The 9,814-nt window shown below is 49.3% G+C and overlaps 1 protein-coding gene across 1 annotated transcript in view; it reads right to left on the bottom strand.

The window, feature by feature from the left end:
- ELMO1 (engulfment and cell motility 1) overlaps window positions 1-9,003 on the bottom strand; it is a 526,031-nt gene extending 517,028 nt beyond the window's left edge. The window contains exon 1 of the mRNA XM_044246376.1: window positions 8,820-9,003. The gene's annotated coding sequence lies outside the window, so the exon portion shown is untranslated. The remainder of the gene's footprint in view (window positions 1-8,819) is intronic.
- Between the last annotated feature and the right edge of the window lie 811 nt (window positions 9,004-9,814).

Below are 9,814 nucleotides of genomic sequence, written 5' to 3' on the forward strand. Positions count from 1 at the left end.
GCATCCATCCAGGGGGTCTCCAGAAGCTGTCTCCTTAAAGGAAATGGATGGTCCACTAACTCAGACTAGCAGGTGGGGGCAGAGAGAGTTGCATTTACACAGCAAGCCCCCTGCTTTATTTACTTATTCATTTGACCAAGATTGAGTGTTTCTTAGGATAGGCCCAGAAGGAAGGAGCTGACAGCTTCCATCTCTCCTTGGCACCTCCTTCCTGCCTCGCCCTCTAATCTACCTTCCCTGTTGCCCTGGGAGCTGGATTTCTGACTGACTTCCAATTGCATCTTTTCCTTCCCTAAAATCCTTTGTTTTTCCTTTCCACTCAATGGATGCCCAGCACCCCAAGGAGTTGACACGAGGCCTCTTCCAGACTTTCTCCTGACTGCTGTATTCCTTGGACACGTCATGTTGTTATTCCTTCTAATACTCAGCTTTCCACATCTTTCTCAAAGTCCCTTCATTGTGAACTCCTTCCTCTGCGATCTGCAAACAGTCTACATACACGTACATTTACCACCCTCCACTGTGAGTGTCTCTTAATGGGTCTGTCTCCCCATACTGCTCCCATGAAGTGGATCTTACATTGTGCAGGGAGTGCCCTGACTACAGAACATAAAATGCAGTCAAAATAGTTGCTGAATGAATCAATGAATGAATCATGTAAATAATGTATTGTGATGGGTGCTGTCAGCCTAGCAATATTTTGGTTTGAACACATAGATGCATTTTAAGTGTAAGTCACACATTTATTTGTTTAAATATACTACAGTTAATAAATAAAACGTTATTGTGCTTCTCTTGTATAAACCCAGGCAAATGTTTCCCCAAACTCTCGACTGAAGAAGAATGGATGGTAATTGAGAAAACAGTCCTAAGGAGTTGAAGTCACTTTCTGGCAGTAGAGTAAGTCTAAAGATGATGGAAACATATTCATTTCTTGCTAAAGGTTTTGATTTAATGAGATTTGTAGTGACTTGCTATAAATGTGACACACACTGGAGAAAATGGGTTTTAGGAGCTGATATAATAAGTTTCTTTGCATTTAAAGACTTTTCATTATTAGAACTGCATGGATGTGTGTGTGTGTGTGCGCGCGCGTGTGCATCTTTCTCTCTTGCACATACAGACACACATACTTACTAGCAAGTGTATGAAAGAATCAGTCTCCTTCCCCCATCTGAATTTTTGAGTACTCCATCACTTCCCACAAAGTGGCCCAGTATTAGACTAACTAGGACACGGGGTCTACTATAAAAATGCTATGAAAATGGTGAGGTGGGGCAAAGGGGGGATGGTGGTCAGGAGTCAAGGAAAAAACCAGCCTTACTGAGTGCTATTGGAATTCACTCTTCACTCAGCCAAAAATACGCAATCTAACCAAAGTCCTTCCACTAGCTCTACCTCCCAAGCCACACGTCTTTTCAGGGCTATGGGCAAAGCCAGCTGCGGCTCTGCGTTTGGATTAAAGAGCCCGAAAACAGAAAAAAAAATTATTTTGAAATGCATTACGCTTCAAAATTAAGGGTAATTGTGTGTAGCAGCCTGGAAAATATAGCTCATCCAGCACTGCTCAACCACAGAAGCCCACAGCACCAAATGCTGGCTCTCTAAATGCAATTTCAAACTTAAAAAAAAAAAAAAAAGGAACAAAGGGCGGAAGGAAGGGTGGAGGGTTGCTATAGGGCTGTGACTTATAAGGAGGCTGCTGCCTTAGGGAGTCATAGCCGGTACCCGAGTGGCAGTATTTCTAGGTTGTTTAAGCCACTAGATGCTGCTCTGCACAATTACTGCAGCCAAACATCGAAGGTAAATAAAAGGTCAACAGATAATTACATAAGAAAATAAATGTGGCAAGATTAGGACAGAAATCTAATGGACAGAGGAGGAAAGGACTTCACAGAGAGACACACCTGAAAGGCTTTCCCCTGATCGGTTCAATGTCCAGGTCACACTAATGGAATAGCAGTATCTGCTACTATCCAACTGGCCCAGGGACATTGTATAAGCAAGGGAGGCGGCATTTCACCGTTAACTCATTCCCACGCAGACACTTCCTTAATCTGGTGGCAGAGGTCTCTGAATGAGCCAAACTGAGCTTCGTGAACTACCTCCCTCATTTCGTTTATCACATTCCCATTCTGTAGAGGGTATGGTTACTGCAGCAACCAGTGGCCAGGATTCTAGACCTTGTGTGGAAACTGAAACAGAAAATCACTCGCTATAGGTCTCTCCAGCCATAGCATACCAGGAAGAAACACACATGAAATTCGGCAAAACTGAGCTGGGTTAGGAAGACAATGGTAACACGGGAAGGAAGGAAACTCCAGACGAAATGCGAAGATCTGGAGGAAATTAAAGATCATACAGGGGTGAGACCACCCATAGGAGAACAGACCACATTAGGGTCTGAGGAATAAGCCGTAGAGAGAAAGCTGGGGCACTTCTAGTTGCTGTCAAGTCTAGCCTATCTGATAGCACATCTGTTCGTCTTAACTTATGCAAGAAAACAAAACAATGGCTCTCAACTCGGGGGTGAGGGTGGCCCTGGAGGGGACCACTGGCAACGTCTCGAGGCATTTTTGGTTGTCATAACTGGGTGTTGCTACTAGCATCTAGTAGGTAGAAGCCAAAAAAGCTTGTGTTTTCTACAATGCACTGGCCAGCGCCCTCAACAAAGAATTATCCAGCCCCAAACATCAAGAGCGCTGAGGTTGAGATTGCCTGAAATAAAGGGTCAACATAGAAGGGGCAACAGCCTGCAAGTAGAAAATGAACAGAATCAATAGCCTCGGCATCAGCCCATGGGGAACCACCCCGGTTTAAAGACTCCAATCTCTGGCCGCCTTGGTTGGTATTAATCTATGCGGCCGAAGAAATAGCAAAGTTAAGACTCCGTTATATGTATTCCCTACTCACTACTTGGTCCCTTCCCACCACCAACGGGTTCCAAGCTTTTGCTTTTACCATGACTCATCCACAGAGTGGGGAAAAAAGTGTTTGCTAAAGAATAAGTGTCTATTCTCCTTGGCAAACAGTGTTCTCATTTTTGATTAATGAATTCCATTCTGGCTTATATGCTTCAATATCACGAGCTTAGGTGGTGGGCATGCTGTCCCCACGAGAAAGATCCTCTAACCCTCTCAAGGCTAAGAAGTTTGGCTGTGGGGGAGATATCCAAAGGGAGGCACCAATTCAGCCAAATTCAGCCTCAGTGGCAGAAGACACCTCCCTGGGAGCCATGGCAACCCAGGGCATTTCTACCAGTAGACAGGAGGGAAGGGCTTCCTGGATGCCCAGGAGCATAGCACAACACGGCGGGCCTGGCCTCAGACCAAGCTAGAGAACCAACAAGGGCAGAAAATAACCAGTACCGGCATCATGGTGCCTGGGAAAGGAACGACAAGAGAAAAGAGACAGCAAAGCTGGGTGTAGGCTCAGATATACTCTCCAACAATCCCTGTGACATTGCAGTCCTCTAAGCCACATCTATAAAATGGGATAATAACACTCTACTGCCTGTTCTCCACCCTTTGCAAAGCCGCATTCCAGGAAGAAGGGTGTCAGCTGTCGAGGCAAGAAGGGAAATATCACTTGGATCCTGTGACTCCAAGATCTCTAGGGCAATGCTGGGTCAGGGCTTACTGGAACATGGCGCCCTCCAACCACTGTCCACCACCCACCAGACACACCGCAGTCCTGGAGTCCAGCAAGTAGTAAACATTTTCTGAGGAAAGTTCCGTTCCCTGAATTAACGTGAGAACTAAAATAGCCAAAACTATAGCCTCAATTCCTAAAATTGAGGTTCCAATAATAATCTTGCTCAGATTCTGGAAACCAGTGTTTGTGGGGGCCTAGAACACTGACTTGAGAATCGTCATCTCCTTCTATTTATACATGTGACTAATCTCTCTACTGAGCGCTACGCCAGGTTGTTGGTGTGGTTAATTCCGTTTGGTGAGCCAGCATTCCTTCTCCCACGCAGATTCCTCCTGGATACTTCACAGTTACTTCACCTTAGGCCGGTGACAGAACTCGGCTCAAACTGTACCTGCACTTATCCTGGGAAGGTGTGGAAAACACAGCTAACTTATTCCTGGATCCTATTCGGGCTTCAGCACAGGCTCTTATAAATAAGTTCTAACTGTTAACACTCAGACAACCTAAATCACCGGGGGGGGGGGGCGAAGGGGGGTGGCAGGATAGCAAACTGCAATGTGTGCATGTAGGAGGCACTCAGGGGTGGCTTTTCCTGCACCTGATTGCCTGGTGCTAGGCCTCATGGGAGCCACAGTCTGTCCCCCAGACGGCTGGTCTTCAACAGCCTTGTTTCAGCCAGAGCTCAAGTTCTTGGCCTTTCTCTTCTTTGGTGGGCCAGTCCCGAGCCCAAGTCACCTAAAATGTTTTATCTAACTATGTATCATGGCAGTGTGGCGGCCACTAGGAATCGTGACTACCGTCTTTGCAAAGGTCTGAAAGTAATTAAAATACGCACCTGGGGAATACTGGGTGTCAACAATGAAAAGTTGAGCAGAGGCAAGTTCCCAAGACCTGAAAAGCTTAAAGACCTCCAAAGCTCAAAACTAAAACTTGGCCAGAAAAAAGTACATTCAGTCATTTTATTCTTGGTAAGAGTAAAGAGGAATTTCGAATGAATCCACTGCCTCTCTGTATCGCTAAGTGACAAACACACCAGCTGGATTTCCAGTTGTGACAATGGGATGGAATCACGACCCTCACATCCTATCAGCAGCAGCATTTTATCAGTTAAGTCCACGGCAGACTCCTTTACTGCATCTGCTCGAACATTTGTAAACTGCAGCTCTTGAAGGAGATTAAACGAAAAGCATTTTGTAAGGGGCTGGGAGCAGCTAAGTATTTCTTAAAGTATGGCCTTGTGAAAAACGGTCATCAGAATCCCTGGCAAACTGGTTGAAAATGTAGATTCCTAGGGCCTCCAGAATTATTAAAACAGACTTTTTTTTTATACCACATTAAGCAATACACTTGACATTAAGACTTAGTGTGTTTAAAAAATAATAATAATTTAGTTTCTGTTTTGTAAAACGCCCCAGTTATCCATTGTACTTTCTTCCACTTCATGTTTTAAACTGCTGGTTTGGACCTGATCAATTGATACTCAGATCTATACCGGGGTTGCAAGCCTAAACTTCAAAAACCCTGGACTAGTTGACAAGAAGGAAGCCAAACTGGAGTTGTGTAATTAGCGGCAAACACTTGAGGCTTTGTGATGCAGAGAGCATTTAGTAATTCCCCACCTTTTCCCAATTCAACAGAATGAAACAAACTACCCACTTGGATGGTTTCAGGCATTAAAGCAGTGGCAGGCTTCAGTTACAAACCTTCAGGGTAAGAGCTGTCTTAGATCAGGACAGGAAATATCCTCCATAGGAATGATTAGCTCTAAACTGAACCTTCAGTGTTAAGAAAGATGATAAGGTAAGCAAAGTGTGCACTCAGTAGAGCCCCTTGGCATGGCCCCAGCCACATCCTCTCTGCAAGGACTTCAAAGCACTCCCTTCCTCCACCTCTCCCCACCCATTCACACCGAACACCCAAAGGGGGTAAATTACTTTAAAACACTTAAGTATTGTCCTATCTCCATACTGTAATTTCACAGATGCTTACGATTTAGAAACACTATAGAAGCCCCTCATCTGTTACCTCTCTTGTTTTTCTAGTCCTAGATATTTCTCATTTGTCTTCTCCCCTGCATCTGCCACCAAGTTTCTTTCTGCCTCCCTGTCCTTCCTCCCTTTATTACCCCTTCTCTCCCTCTGCCTCCACCTCCATTTTCTGGGAAGACAGAGCAGGATACAGTGGCTATCTCTGACTTCACTCCATGCACAGTAATGCCCTTCCTCCTAGAGGAGTATTTCTTTGGCTAAAGCAACACATGCTTTGAAAAGACCTTCTCCAAGGAGGATGATAAAACAAACACTAGATCTGAAATGGTTATGCGTTATCAATAAGTCGTACTGATTTTCCACTCTCCCAAGGAATTGCCTCTTTCTTCCTTCAGGCTGAAGTTCTGAGTCAGCTCCAGCACAGGCGATCTGCAAAAGGAGCAGCTGGGTATGGTGGGAAGGGCAAGGAAAAAAACAAAAGCCTGTTACCTGGGCCCCCTTGCCACTGATGCTGCAATATTTCCCTGGTAGATTTCCCATAACAGGCATCTCTTATTCAGTCCATCAGCAATTATTTACTGAGCACCTAGTCTGCTGGGAATCAGTCTAGGTGGAACTATACACAAGACAAGGTCCCTGCCCTCATGGAACTTCCGTCCTAATGGGGAAAACAGACATAATCAAATAAACAAATGAATATATAATGCAAGGGGGTAATAAGTGCTAAGAGGGAAAACCGAGTTATTTAAGAGGACCAGAGAGAGGTTGGCTGCTATTTTACATGAGATAATCAGGAAAGGCTGCCTGTAGGCTGACAAATGGGCAGAGAACTGAAGTGAGCAAGGCAGTGGGCCATCTGGACATGTGGGGAAAACTTCCTTGTGCAGAAGGAATAGCATGTGCAAAGGTCCTGGAGAGAGAAGCTGGAGAAAAGGAAGAATGTAGGTGGTCGGAATGGCTGCAATTAAAAGCAAGAGGGGTACCTGGGTAATTTAGTTTGTGAAGCATCTGACTGGTTTCAGCTGAGGTCCTGATCTCATGATTGTGGAATAGAGCCCCATGCACCCCACCACCAGCTCAGTGGAGAGTCTATTTGAGATTCTCTCTCTCCCTCCCTCCTGCACTCCCTCTGTCTAAAATAAATAAATAAATCTTTAAAAAAATTAAAAGGCAGAAAGATAAGACATGGGAAAGGGGGTGGGCGTGGAGATATGACCATTAATAACACCACCCACCCTTTAGCACAATGCCTGCCTCTGAATTCCACAAGAACCAGGCCTCCTGGGCCTACTTCACAACCTCCCCTTCCCTGATAACCTACCAAGCTTCCTCCCCAGTTCCCTTCCCTCCTAACCCCATCCCCCTGCAGAGTTCCAACACTCCAGGTCATTCCCTCAATTTCCCAATTAGACAACCCATCCATCTAATTAAAAAAAAAAATCAGAGTAATAAATGTAGTAGGAAAAAAGGCAACATTTAACCACAGCCCTCAAGAGAGAGGAAATGTACCATAGTAAAGAGCAGAGGTTCAGAAGGGCAACCATAAAAAAAAAAAATCTGCCACATGACAGCAGGGGATCTGGGCTTCTGAGGTTCCACAAACTGGGGGAGGAAAATCCTTGAAATAACCTTGGGAAGTAGGTATGGAGGTGAGAGATGAAAAACCATGACCAAGAGAGGCCCTTAATAATAGTTCCTGCCAGGCTTTTTAATGTAAAAGTGAACCTGAGTGGGGTTATGTACCTCTCCTTCCCAATGTTAACCCTCAAAGAGCTAATGCATAAATACAGATCATTAATTACTTTTAAAAACAAACAAACACCTCCTAAATTCTTCCATTGCCCCCCCTCCTCCACCCACTCCCAAGCAAGGGCAGAGCTAAACCAGGAGCCCACAGCCTCTGCCCCCTGAGGCAGAAACCCTTGTCTTGGCTTCTCTGAAATCTTGAATACAAGAGATTTGGTCCGCCTCATTCATGGCCAGGGGTGTTAGCCGGCCCAGGGTATCACAAAACATGCTCAGTGAGTCCCAGGAGCTGTCCAGGGGCCCCCCGGGCCAGGTCACTGGGGGAGGCCAAGTCCTGCAGCTTTAGGTCAACGCAGGTCCGACCGCCAAAAACCTCTGCCCGGAGCTGCCAACGAACTTCAAACGGCCCCCAAGCGGGAGAGGGTCATTTGGCGGGAAGTCCCCAGCCCTGGAGCCCCTCGCGGTCGCGCTCTCTCTCTCTCTCTCTCTCACACACACACACACACGCTCACACGCTCGCCGCCCTCGCGCGCGCCCGCGACACAACACGGACTTCCCAACCCCAAACACACGCGCACCACCCCCCCCCCTGGCCGGCTGACTTCTGTATTTCCTCTTCCTCAAAGCTACTCTTTTCGATCTCTGCTACTGCTCACAGCTCGGATTCCAGGACCCCCCGAGCTCCGCTGTCCCCCTACTCAGAAGGCGCGCCCGGTGCCACCCCACCTTCCATGCCGGGATCTCCCACAGAAGCCCCCCTCCTCCGCCGTCATTCCGGGTCCCAGCGGGGGACCCCGGCTTGTCTCCAGGAGGCGAGCATTTACTGCCTCCTTCGCGAGTCCCAGCCGCCCCAACCTCCCCTACGGGCCCTCCATCCCTCTAGCCCCTCGCTGTCCCCTCCCCAGAGCGCGCCGGCCGAGGAATTCCCTCCCATCTGCCAGTGCCCGAGAAAAGCCAGAGTCCGAGCCGGCAGTTCCTTCTCCAGCGCAGCCTCTCCGGTCTCCAACCCCCAAATCCCACGCTCTCCGGTCCCCAGTCCCCCGGCGCCAGCAGCACCGTCCTCCCGCAGCCCCCACCAGCCAGCCCCAGCCAAATCCTCCCCGCGGGGGCCGGGGCCGGGGCCCTGCGCTCCATCCCCCGCGCCCGCTCCCTCCGCTCCCGCTCCCACTCCCACACCAGCCGCCCGGCTCTGCCCAGACTTCCCCAACTGCGAGCGCCCGGGAGCGCCCGCAGCCCTCGCCCCGCCGAGCGCTGCGGCCACCCCCGCTGCAGCCGCGGCGCCCCCGGGGAGGAAACAAAAGTGTCTCCGCGGCGCTCGGAGTCCCCCCCAAAGCAGGGCGCCTCCTCCCGTGCCCCAGCCCCAGCTCCCTCCCCGGCCGCGCTGAGGTCAGCGAGTCGGGGCGCGGCGCCAGCCCAGGAAACTTTACGAACCTGCCCGGGGTCGCAGGACAGCGGCGGTGGCGGCGAGGGTTCCCCGCGACCAGAGCTCTGGCGACCCGTGACCATTGAAGGGGGGCCAGAGGCTCTGTCCCCCAGCTCAGGGCCGCGGCGGTGTGGGTGGCTTTGCCTCTATCCCGTGCCCATCCTCGCCCGCGCACACGCACTTACACTGGGGATCCGCCGGCTGCTGCGCCGCCGGCTGCCGCTGCTCTCACTTCCTCTTCCTTCCTCCTGCTGGCCAGAGACACATTTTGCATCTGCAAGGCATCCCGAGATCTACCGCGAACTCTCCTCCCGAGCGGACGCTGCGGAGTGGCCGCCGCCGCCGCCGCCGCCCCCCGGCACCTGCGCCGGGACACGCGTGGTTGGCGCTTTCACCTCCTGCCCGCACCCCGGAGCCTGCCCACCGCACTTTGCCTGCGGGGGATGGGGGAGGGTGCCCACGACTTTTGGAAGTCCCCTTACTTAAAAAGAAGGAAAATGTCAAACACCGTGCACGCCTCAGATCGGCTATAAATAATATGTGTGCGGAGCATGACTTCTCGGATGAGCTCACACGCGGCGCTTTGCAGGCACTAATTAACTCCGTCACCGTCATAGCGCCACCTCCGGGAAGCCGAGAGCGCGTGGCATCTTTTTATATGCTTTCATTTTTGGCAACTGGTTTGGAATTTGAGGGGAAACTTCGGTGGGTTGTTTTAAAGCTACTTTAAAAGGCTGCTGTGTTTGTTCTGACGCTTTGCCTCTACCCTTGAGCAGCGTGGCGAGAATAACAGAACCTTTGTTCCCTCTTACAGTTACCTGTGCATTTACACGATTTATTTCTAACCAGTTAAACCAGGGGCTCCCTAACTTGGCATAACTTGGCATAAAGCAAGACTTTCTACTCCCCGTTTGGTATTTGGGGGTACACTCTTTAATGCAACCCACTTCCGTGATCTTAAAAACAAAAACAAAAAACGAACTCCAGCCTAGCTGCCAGGAGG

Source organism: Neovison vison, chromosome 4 (genome assembly GCF_020171115.1).
Source record: "Neovison vison isolate M4711 chromosome 4, ASM_NN_V1, whole genome shotgun sequence".
NCBI lineage: Eukaryota > Metazoa > Chordata > Mammalia > Carnivora > Mustelidae > Neogale > Neogale vison.